Consider the following 12717-nt stretch of genomic DNA (forward strand, 5'->3'; position numbering starts at 1 on the left):
ATAATCTGAGCCTTACAAAATAGCTTAAACTGAAACACTTTTTTCCAGCGGAGATTGCCATAGGGGGAAAAAATATTAAATGAAGAAAGAACACACCAAAAACTGTACGATAGTACATTACTAATTTTTGAAGTATCTATTTTTCTGTATGTTTTAAGGTGTTTTTTTTAATTTAAGTTTTCTCTTTTGAATTGTCTGTGTGTCTGTGCCTGTGTGTGTGAGGTCAGGAGCCTACACAACCAGAGGCATTGTATCCCCTGGAGCTACAGTGACAGGTGGCAGTGAGCTGCCAGAATGGCTGCTGGGAACTGAACTCCTCTGGGGGTGCATGCTTAGCCTCAGACCCTTAAATTGTTTCTTTTGAGATAGGATCCCTGCAGCTTAGGCTATTCTGGAGCTTGCTGTGTTGCCAAGGATGATCGGAGCTCCTATCCTTCTGCCTCTTCCTCCTGCGTACACCCATCATAATTATAAAGCTACATATCTGTTTTCTATTCATAGGCAGTACATTTTTTGTTTTCACCTATAGTCTCAAGAAACAAAAATATTTGGGGCTGGAGAGATGTCCTATTGGTTAAGAGTACTGGCTGCTCTTCCAGAGAACCAAGGTTCAAAAACAGCACCCACATGGCAGCCGCAAAATCATTGGTAACTCCAGTTCCAAGGGATTCAACACAACACCCTCTCTGGCTTCTTGGAGCACTGGGCACGCATGTGGTATATAAAGAGACATATGCAGGCAAAACAACCATACACGCTTTTCCGTGTTGCCTGGGGACGGGTCCATACGGTGTTGTTTTTGATTCCCAGGGTAACTTAAAGGGAAAACTTAAACAATGTCCGGAGCCCTTGATGTCCTGCAGATGAAGGAGGAGGAGGTCCTTAAATTCCTCGCCGCAGGAACCCACTTAGGTGGCACCAACCTTGACTTTCAGATGGAGCAATACATCTACAAAAGGAAGAGTGATGGTATCTACATCATAAATCTGAAGAGGACCTGGGAGAAGTTGCTTGCTGCTCGGGCTATTGTTGCCATTGAGAACCCTGCTGAAGTCAGCGTCATCTCCTCCAGGAACACCGGCCAGCGAGCTGTGCTGAAGTTTGCTGCTGCCACTGGAGCCACGCCGATTGCTGGCCGCTTCACACCCGGAACCTTCACTAACCAGATCCAAGCGGCCTTCAGGGAACCACGGCTTCTGGTGGTGACTGATCCCAGGGCTGACCACCAGCCCCTCACGGAGGCCTCTTACGTCAACCTGCCCACCATCGCTCTGTGCAACACAGATTCCCCTCTGCGCTAAGTGGACATTGCCATCCCGTGCAACAACAAGGGCGCTCACTCAGTGGGTTTGATGTGGATGCTGGCCCCGGGAAGTACTGCGCGTGCGTGGCACTATCTCCCGTGAGCACCCGTGGGAAGTTATGCCTGACCTTTACTTCTACAGAGACCCGGAGGAGATTGAGAAGCAGGAGCAGGCTGCTGCTGAGAAGGCCATGACCAAGGAGGAATTCCAGGGCGAATGGACTGCGCCAGCTCCCGAGTTCACTGCCGCTCAGCCTGAGGTGGCAGACTGGTCTGAGGGTGTGCAGGTGCCCTCTGTGCCCATCCAGCAGTTCCCTACTGAAGACTGGAGTGCCCAGCCAGCCACTGAGGACTGGTCAGCAGCTCCCACGGCACAGGCCACCGAGTGGGTTGGGGCCACCACAGAGTGGTCCTGAGCTCTGCAGACACCTGAGCAAAGGGGGAAAAGGTAGAAGGAAAATAAAGTTCCTGAAAGCTGCAAAAAAAAAAAAAAAAACAAGAAAAAACAAACAAACAAACAAAAAAACAACCATACACACAAAATAAAAAATGAACCTGAAAATAAATACTCTATTTTATTTTTTTTAAACAACAAAATAAAAATGTAAATATTTATACAAACGCACACACATTAAATTTTTGAAAAGCTGATGTGGATTCTGAAGGGTGATTTGTTATCTCCAAGTAGTGGATAGCAATAATCTCTAGTATTATTTTATGATTTAGAACAACACTTCTGGAAGTCTGCCAGACTAATTGATATTCCATCTTGGGCAATAATGATGTCTGTTACTGCAGGATTTCTCAGTTCCTCTTTTGAAACAAGCTCTCAAGTAGCCTAGGCTATGAAGCTGATCCTGACCTGGAACCTCCTATAAAAACCAAACTGGCCTCGGACTACACTGTCTCTACTCCTGAGTAAGGATTAAGCTGAAGAGATTTTTGTTGTTGTTGTTTGCTTGTTTAGTTTTTGTTTGTTTGTTTTTATAGTGCAACTCTGCACAAAATAAATAAATGGATAATTCAATATAAATGAATAAGTAAGTAAATAAATAAAGGAAGTCCCAATTTTGTCATCATAGTCAATATACTTACTCTACACTAACTTCCTAAGTGTCTAAAAGGTCCTTATTTTTTAAAGATTTGTCTTTATTTATGTACACGTGTGTGTGCCTCTGTGAGCATGTGCCACATATATGTGGGTGCTCATGGAGACCAGAAGAGGCATTAGATCCCCTGGAACAGGAGTCACACACAGTTGTGAGCTGCCCATCATGGCTGCTGGGAACTGAATCCAGGTCCTCTATAAGAGCAGTAAGTGCTCGCAACCTTGGGACGTTCTTTTCAAACCCTATTTGAAAGCCCCACCCACCCACCCAAATAGGTTTGGGTTTTGTAATTACTTAAGAAGAAAATGTTTAGTAAAATCAAGTACAATGAATTTAGTAATTCAATAGAAGCTTCCAGGAAAGGGACCATAAAGTAGTCTAATGAAAACACTAGATAAGACTAGAAGCCAGGCGATGGTGGCATGCACCTTTGATCCTACCACTCAGGGAGGCAGGGGCAGGCAGATCTCTGTGAGTTCAAAGCTAGCCTGGTCTACAGAGTTAAGTTCCAGGACGGTCAAGGCTACACAGAGAAACAGTCTTGAAAAACAAAACAAACAAACAAGCCAAGCCAAGCCAAGCAAAAAACCCTCTGAGAAATATCCTCTGCATTAAGAACTTAGTCATCTGGTATTGTAAATTACATTTGCAATGCCAGGCAATCAGATGAAATGACATTTTAATGAATCAGTCCTCAAATACTGTACGGCCTAAGAGCAGGATTCTCTGAATTTGGGAATGGGAAGCCCTGACATGTATGGTAGAAAAGAATGTTTTTCTATGGATAGCAACTTGTCAACAGCTTCAAGAGAAACCAAACACAGAGCTAAACAGGCTATTTGCATAGCTTGTATTCCTAGCACTCACAGACACAATTCTTTTGAGGTGCTGGCTGCAATTGATATGAAAGGGTTTTCTTAGCCCTTGACCCCACAAGGAATACCAGAAGATGTCCTTGAGCCATAAACCTATCCTACCAGGCAGCCAATCCCACCTCACCTCTGAGACCCCAAGGATTGGGAATTTAAATGGGACCCAGTTAGGTACCTGTTAGAGAGTTCCACATAGAACCAAGTGACTTTGTGTTGAAAAGCCTTCTCCATTGGAGAAGAAGATCAGCTCTGAAAGAGGCTGACCTGACAGTTCAGGAGCTGCCCCTAGGCCTCACCTACCCCTTCAGAGTTGCTGGTTACCTCAACATTCCCATACCATCAGGTAGAAGCAGGAATGGCAATCTCGAGCCACCCACCAACACTTCTGAGTCACCTGCCAATGTACCAAGTGGAGATTTGCCTGGAAATAAATAGGCTGGAACTTTTAAGGGACCCAGCAGAAGACCAACCCACTCATTCCTTAAAATGCTCTTGAAAAGTGGGATGATAAAAATAAGAAAAGGAGGAATCATGTTTCTCGCTAAGTGCCACTTAAAATGAAAAAAGTTCACTTTGTTTGTGACACCAGGGTGAAAATTAATCATAATCTTGCTGAGTTTAAGCCTTCCTGTCTTTAAGAACCTACAATTATTTGAAGAAAAAAAAAATGATGGTGGCAAATAGAAGGCTGAAAACGCATCTTTTGCAGAGCTGGGGAGATAGCTCAGCAGGCAAAGTACTTTCTGTGCAGGTGTGAGAACCTGGAGTTGAGCCCCAGAACTCACATGAAAAGGTGGCAACCAAAAAGCCTGGGCAGCTCAACTGATAGGGCTTTGGACCCCGAGTCTAAAAGTCCAGGGTTCAAAGCCCCATACTTCTCCTTTGAATCCAGGTGTGTTTGATGCACGCCTTTGATTCCAGCACTCAGGGAGACCGAGGTAGACAGATGGCTGTGAGTTCAGGGGGAGCCTGGTCTACAAATTGAGTCCCAAGACAGCCAAAGCTACAAAGAAAAACCCTGTCTTAAAAAAAAAAAAAAAAAAGGAGTAGCACATTTGTAATCTCAGGGGAGGGAGAGACAGGAGGACCCCTGGGTCCTAGTAAAAAACTCTCTTTTTCTCAAAAAAGGCGGATTTTTTTTTCTCTCCTACCAATTATCAGTTGCACATGCATTGGTTGTTGGCTAGGAAATGGGATTTTCTGTCTGATAGCTACCAAGGAACAATACCTAAAGGAAAAACAAAATGAAACAACAGAAAACGGATAACTGAATGACAAGAGCTGGGCTTGTGGGTAGCAGGGGGATGGGACTAAAAACTGCTCTAAGATAGACTTCAGGAAAGATTTGAGGGAAGAGAGAGTTACTGGGGAGGGATGTGACCCCGTTTCTGAAGGTAGCATTAACCTCTGAGCAAATGTGATCTGCATTTATTTACCAAGGATTCAGAGACCCTGGAAGCAGTCAAATGCTTCTGAAAGAGATCAAATGATTTTGAAAATGATTTCTAAAAGCACGGACACTAGGTCTCTTTAATGTTCACCCTGCTGGGGAAGGGGAGATTCTGTTTTTCACCTTGTCATGTAGGGAAAACCTTTCTCCGTGCAGAAAGACCAAGGTCTTTGATGTGTCAAGAGCAGTTGTCACCTGCTGTGCTCCGGGGCAGCAGGGGAGGCTCCCTGGGGCTGAGTGATGGATTTTACAGGACCAGCTCTCGATGCCCTCTGGCTTAGCGTGTTCACATCACTGCTCAGACTGAAGACCCACTACCAGGAGCCGAGGGCCACCTCCTGGGAGGACTCAAGCTCTCTGAGATCCTGCTGAGTCTTTTACTTTGAATATTTGCTCCCAATGAGGTACAGAGTGGCATTCAGTATATTGGGTAATGAACAAACAAATAAGCAGCATGGAGCTGCTTCTGAGACTTTTACTTCAAAGTCGTCAATGACCTTTCCCAGGAAGTCTTGGTTTCAGAGTGCCAACATCTGTGGAGTGAAATAAGTCCCTCTCCGTTCCAGGCATGAGAATTCAAAGCATGCTCCTTCATGGATGTTTTAGCAAGTAAACCTCACGCTTCCTCAGATCCTATCTGCAGTATCAGGAAAAATCCTAGACCATTTTCTCACATGGCATGGCCAATACCTTCACTGTCATTCCGTACATAGTGGAAAAGAAAAGAAGCCATTTCAGGGTGTAGGGGCACACTCTTTTAATCTCAGCACTTGAGAGGCTGAGGCAGGTGGATCTCTACAAGTTCATGGTTACCTTGGTCTACATAGTGAATTCCGGGACAGCCAGGGCTACGCAGTGAGACTTTGTCTCAAAAAGAAAGAAGGGCCTCACCTTTCCACCAAGGTGCTTAGAGGCCTGGAGGGACTTTTTTTTGAAAGGCTCTCTGTGTTGGGATCAGTAAGCAGGCACTTCTACATTCGCACGTTTCCTAACACTCTGGTCACTGGGATGAGACAATTTAGGAGTATCTGGAATTTATCTATTATACTGAACTCAGAATACACACACACACACACACCAAGACCAACTATGGTTTTCCATGCCTGTCATCCTAGTGTTAGGGAGACAAGTTTAAGACTAGCTGAACTAAACAGTGTGTTCAAGGCCAACCTGGACTACAGAGTGTGTTTCAGGACAGCCAGGGCTACACAGAGAAAGCTTGTCTCAAAAAACAAAACAAAAATGTCTTTTTGTATTTGTCAGAGTTTTTAGTGGCCTTTGGATTTGTGTTCGGAAATCCACTTGAGTTAAGTCATTTGTTTCAAGAAGAATTCGTATAAGAGGACTCAGGACAGAAGACTACTACAGATATTTCCGTGGGGCATAAATGAAGCAAAGGAGGATGGGTGCAGCTAGAGTTTGAGTATGAAAGCAAATTCGTTAACCACCGGTACTTCTTCTTTCTTCCCTGTGGCAAAGGATGCAGCCTTCTCCTGACAGTCCAGGAGTCCGGGACTATACACAGCTGTCTATCAGAGGGAACAGGAAAATGGAGAAGAAAAGGGAGAACGTGAAAATAAGAAAACAAAATGAAAGAAACTCTGAGCAGTGCAGAGAATAAAAAGAAAGTTTCCCAGGGAAGGGAGTAAAAGCCAGTGAAGGAAAGCTTCAGCATCTGAGGCAGGAGCAGCTCAGAAAAGGGAGGGGGTGGCCTGAGAGGGGAGCACCCAGAAAGCAGTGGATATAGTGCTCCACTGCATTGTGATAGAAGAGGAGGCTGAAGCCTGAGCCCCAAGATAGGATCAGATAAAGCAACAAAGGACTGGATACAATCCGAAGGGCGAGCAAGGATCAGTACGTACGTACCATCGAGATCAAGTTCAAACACAAAGAACCCTAAAGCCTCCGGAGTGAAAACCCAGACCCAGAATCCCTGGAAACAGTGTCAGATGCAAACCTGCATGGTGAGCACACTGCCTGGGTCTGAGTCAGCTCTTAGGACGAGTCAGAGCTTAGGCTGACCTTGATGCCCTGCCAGCCTCTTTCAGGACAGGTGCTGTAATTATGAGGCAAAACACTTAAAAAGACCACTGAGGCAGAAAAAATACAGGGACCCACAGTAGACCGGCGCTGGCAAAGATCAGCCGCATACTGAGTCAGGGGCATGTTTTTCTGTCTCTGCTCCCGTATTGGCCGTTTTGCTCTCTCCCAATTTCCCCTCTTTGCCCTTGTAATGAGATTATTTAGGCCTCATTCTCAGCCAGCAGGCGCTGGAGCAATCAGTGCGCTCATTTCTAGCCAGGAATCACTCTGAGTAGTGAAATAAAATTTTTTTTGAATCTTACCCTGGGAGCGACCTCACCTGTCTCGGGGAGTTTTATAGGACTATACACAGGCCTGACACCTCATGTGGGTCATTCTAGTACTCAGTGGGAGTGGAAGATTTCTGAGAGTTCAAGACCAGCCTGGGCTGCATAATGAGTTCATGTCCAGCCTGTAATATGTAGCCTCATCTTAGAAAGACAAACAACTACAGATCTAAAGAAGCTAACCAACAAGGAGGAGCCTAGGGAGGATGCTTGAATCTCATTCAGAATGGCAAACCCGATAGACACTGGAAGTGGTGGAAGAGGGGGAACAGGATGGGAGCATTCTATAGAGGGTCCTCTAAAAGGCTCCACAGGGGATTGAAGCAGATGCTAAGACTTACAGCCAAACTTTGGCCAGAGCACAGGCAGTCTTATGGAAGAACAGGGGTGGAGGGGAGGTAGACAGGAGTCCCACAAGGAAACCAACAAAGCTAAAAAATCTGAGCTCAGGGGGTCCTGAAGAAACTGATGCACCATGCCTGGAGAGGACCTAGACCTCCTGCTCCGATGTAGCCCAAAGACAGCTCAGTTTCCATGTGGGTTCCTGAGTAAGGGGAGCAGGGCTGCCTCTGTCATGGACTCGGTTGCCTGTTCTTTGATCACTTGCCCCTGGCAATGTGGCCTTGCCAGGCCACAGAGGAAGAGGATCCAGACAGTCCTGATGAGACTTGATAAACTAGGGTTAGATGGCAGAGGAGGAGAATTCCCCCTTTCAGTGGACTAGGGGAAGAGGATGGGAGGGAAGAAGGGGGAGGGTGGGACTGCAAGGAGTTGAGGGAGGGGGCTTTAATTGGGATATATAATGAATAAATTGTAAAAAAAAATTTTTTTAAAGAAGAAAGACAAACAAGCTAAAGAAAGAAATGCCACACAAAGAGCATGCCATATGCATTGTCTAACCAAGAGCAGCTTTCATTACTGTTTCATTAAAAAATCAGCATCGGTAGTGCTTACTGCTGTTGGAAACAAACATCCCCAGTATCACGCAAAGAAGCACAGAAGCAAAGAGAACTTGGCAAGGCAATTTCTTTTTGTAAAAAAGGGGGAGTGGGTGGAGGGGGGTGAGGTAACCTAAGCTAGGCTAGCAAGGATGCTGAGACAGAAAGTTTGCTTGGTTTTCACTCTCATATTGTAAATGACTGTTTCTTTTTCCTACTGGCTGGGGCCCAAACTAATAGTCTTGTGTGATTGGTTAGTTTTTAAAGAAAGTGCAAAGGAAATGAAGGAAAGGCTGAAGGGACCAGCCTCCTCAGGCCACCAAGTTCTAGAAAACAGGGCAGGGAAGGAGGCTTTGCTAAACAAAAGTTTTAATATGTAGGACAAATTTAAAAATTTATATAAAAGCTTTGCAAGGTGGGGGGGGGGATTTATGGAACATTGGCCCTTGTCTGGCTAGCTACTTTGATAGGGAAAAAACAGAGACATTTCTCACACTTAAGGACTGAATTTTGCCTACCCCAGCCTATTACATCTACAACTTTCTGATGATCCTTGCTGCCCAGTTTGACTATATTTATAGAGGATAAAATGAGGTCATAAGGTCTAATCAGAGAGTGGTGTCCTTATTAAATAAAGGAAACACTGCGAACAACTTTCTAAATATTTATGCTTATTCTCATAGACTAGTGCTGCTTTCAGCCCTGGTCAAAAATCTTCTCTCTCCGGTGGGTGGCAGCCAATACAGAGAGTCCTCACTGGTGAGAATAAGTGATTTTTGAGTGTTCAGCTCTAAGCCAGGCACTATATCACTTCCTCCAAGACATAGAGAATATTGCAGAAGAGGGGGAAATAAGTGGTATAAGAGCCAGAGAATGTGAAGGAGTGTTGTCTTCTGGACATGACATGGCTGTGCCATTCATGAGCAAACAGGAGCACAATACCTACACAAGACCTGCAAAGGATGGAACTATCTGTGGATTGGGAGGAGCTTGCCAAGTCACACACCCCCCCCAAAGGAGCTATTGGCAATTAGTGTTTAGTGGGGGAAGAGTGAGGGACATATTTCTCAGTGTATAGCCACTGATCACTGATAAATTGCCCTTACTCAAGTGAATAACCTTTCCATCTGCACTCATGCAGGCGGCCCTAATAAAATGCAGCAGGCCACATTAAAAACTAAAAAGGGTAGTAGAGGAGGATTTATTGAGAATAAGAAGTGGTATGATGGGAAGGGGGGAGGGATTAGGAACTTTATCACCATTTTATTAAAACCAGTATCAATATTGCTTACTGTTAGATCTAGTTAGATCCTTGACAGAAAGACATATAAGGAACTCCACACAGAGATAATGCAGATGGCAAACTTCTGGCTTCTTTCTAACCTGAGACAAAGACATCCAAGCTTGAGATAAAGGTCTACCAGTCATTTTTTTTCTACCACCAGGAGCTCCCCAGTCCTCCCTGATGGTTACCTGGTCTGATCTGGTCAGATATGCCCTTCAGGCCTAGCTGAGAACCCAAGACTGCGAGCCTATCAGCTTCCCTTTCCTCTTCTAAACCAGCCAATGCCAACTCAGGGAAAAGAAGCCCCACCAAAGACCCTTAAAGGAACCCAACCCAGCCTTCCAGAAGAGCCAGGCTTCAGCTTCCTAGGTCTCCCTTCTGCTGAGAAGGGAGTCTTTATCTCTGTCACTCTCTCTCTGGCCCTTTGTCTTACCGTCTCTGTTTCTCTTTTTCTTTTTCTGTCCCTTTGTCTATGCTCCCCACCCCCATGCGTTTCTGCACATTGAATATAAGTATTTTTCAATCTATTGATTCTTCCTGTTAAGTTGGAGATTTGACCTACAGCTACCTGTTGGGATCAACCCCCACCCCCTGCATTTTAATTCTTTGATCAGCTGAAAAAACACACTGGATCCAAACCCCTAGCTGGTAACATAGAGAAGAGAAGAGAAGAGAAGAGAAGAGAAGAGAAGAGAAGAGAAGAGAAGAGAAGAGAAGAGAAGAGAAGAGAAGAGAAGATAATGAGGGAAGTGGTCAAAGTTTACATATACACATACATGTATGTGTGAAATTATGAAATAATAATAGACACATTTGTACAAAAGAGTCATGGAGTCAGACATGGTAACATACCTGAAGTCCCATCACCTAGTCAAGGCATGTGGTTTTGCCAACCATTGACTCATTCATTATCTGGTTTTTAATCTCATCCTTTAAGGTGGTTGTTAGAGATGTTTGAAATGTTTTGGAGAAGGGAACAATTTTCCCCTCTGGCTTGTGCCCTTTTTTCTCATTGCATGAGCCAGCATGAGAAATTCTCATTTCAGGGGTTCATTGTTTCAACAGCCTGACAATCAAATGAGATAAAACAGAAGCCAGATCCCCTGGAACTGGAGAAAAACAAATGATTGAAAACTGACACATGAACACTAAGAACCAAACCCAGGTCCTCTGTAAGTATGGCTAGGACTCTTAGCCACTGAGCCATCTCCCCAGCCCTGACCAAAAGGTCTCTTTAGACTGTCTTCATTTCTGCCATGCTGGTTATTCTGCCTGCTACTAAGGTCACAGTCCACCAAGTCCCAATAGTTCTCTGAGCTCAGCACAAAATGGAGGACTTCTTTTTTTCAGTGGGGCTTCTCTTCTCTGCCTGACCTTATCTGGAGAGCATCTCTAGGCATAGACGCCTGACCATATTTGAAGTATGATGCAGCACAAGAACTTCATGACTCAACACACAAATAATGCTCCTTTGTCTGTCCATATGATAATTAGGTACTATGTTCTGACCAATCAGCCTTTCTTGCCCATATGATAATTAGGCGCTGTGTTATGGTCAATCAATTCTTCCTGATTGTAACCCTAAGAACCTTTGTATACCTTACCCCTGAAACAATAAAATAAGCTATCTCTCTGAAGCTGATCCTGGAAGTCTTGTCCTTTGTTCTCAGGGGCCATTTGAACTCCATTTGTTGTTTCTGCTTTCTTGGTCCTCATGGGCTGGTGCCAAAAATTCCCATGTTCCCCATGGAGGACCAAAGGTTACCAGCCTGAACTACATAGCAAAACCCTGTGTCAATAACAAGGGAGGAAATACCAGCCCTCAGGAAGCTGAAGCAGGAACCTCAATTGGAAGTTAGAGGTCAGCCTTGGCTACATAGGAAAACCCTGTCTCAAAAAGAAAATGATAAAAAAGCACAACCAAAAACAAACAAGAAGAAAAGAAATATTAAATAGTTCATTTCCTACTCAGAGCCAAGGCTGTGGTTATATGAAGACATAGAAGAAGGTGGTCATGTGTAAGCCAGCAATGGAGAGCCTCCCTTACCAGAGATTTTGAGCACTTTAATCTTGGACTTTTCCAAAATCCAGGCCTTGGAGGAAAGAAATCTCCTGTTTAAATTATCTAGTCTAGCACCGTCAAGAGGCTCAGCTTGAAAAGATAGGTAAAGATTACCACCCTTAATGGGGATTCAGTCCTAATGACCTGAATTTGGTCCCTGGGACCTACATGATGGAAGGAAAGAACAACTCTTCCAAGTTGTTGTCTGACTTCCACATTGGTGCATGGCATGCTTAGACCTCAGACACACCCAAACACAGGTACAAAATTAACAAATAAGTATCATTTTAAAAATCATATTATGGGGCTAGAGAGATGACTTAGCAGTTAAGAGCTCTGGGTGCTCTTCCAGAGGATCCAGTATCAATTCCCAGTACCCACATGGCAGCTTACACCTGTCTGTCTCTCCAGTTCACGGGATCCAACATCTTCATCCACGTACATACATAAAATAAGAATAAATATTAAAAAAATCATATCATTTAGTTTACAGTATTTCCTTAGCTAAGGTGATAGATACTTTATTGATTTATATTTATAGAGTAGAGATGGAGTCCCCCAAAACAACCAGCTTGTGCCCCATGGTTTAGAACTGTGCCTAACATAACCAAGAATGAGATGTCTTCAGACCTATGGATGCAAACCCAGGGAGCCTCTCTGGAGTGAAGCTTATTTATATGAATCATAGCCTGGGATCTTCATGATGGTGTATAAGCCACATCATGACCTTCCCTCCTCCTGGGAACAGTAGGACTCGTTTTCTTTGAAGTACAACTTTTGTGAGATTCAAGCTAACATGTCAGGAAGCACTTCTATATAAACCACCTAGATATACACACAAGAAGCTAGCCATAGGAACTATCTTCGGGAGGAATTGGAAATAGGATAGAATTAATTTTCAATATTCCAATTACTTTCTGGTTCAAAAAAAAAAAAAAACCCAACTATACACTGCACCAAAAAAGAAGTTCTACTTTATGGTTATTTCTTTTTTTGTATAATTTATTTTTTACTTATTGGTGTTTTGAGTGCATGTATACCTGTTTGAGGGTGTCAGATTCCCTAGAACTGGAGTTTCAGACAGTTGTGAGCTGCCATGTGGGTGCTGAGAATTGAGCCTGGGGTCCTCTGGAGGAGCGGTCAATACTCTTAACCACTGAGCCATCTCTCTAGCCCCTTATGGTTATTTCTTATTGATATGATCTTGACTTTCAGACATGTCCAGAAATAACATCTTATTGAAGCAAGGGGAGAAGAAAAGGGAGGGGTCAATTTTGGAAATAAAGATTAAAAGTATTTCCTAAAAATAGAAGATAAATAAAGTGGCTC

The 12717-nt window shown here is 44.0% G+C and overlaps 1 pseudogene; it reads left to right on the forward strand.

The window, feature by feature from the left end:
- The first annotated feature begins 782 nt into the window (after positions 1-782).
- On the forward strand, positions 783-1790 carry LOC129683791 (40S ribosomal protein SA-like; annotated as a pseudogene).
- Positions 1791-12717: the final 10927 nt, after the last annotated feature.

This window comes from Psammomys obesus, unplaced genomic scaffold (genome assembly GCF_907164565.1).
Source record: "Psammomys obesus unplaced genomic scaffold, mPsaObe1.curated_primary_1811, whole genome shotgun sequence".
Taxonomy (NCBI): domain Eukaryota; kingdom Metazoa; phylum Chordata; class Mammalia; order Rodentia; family Muridae; genus Psammomys; species Psammomys obesus.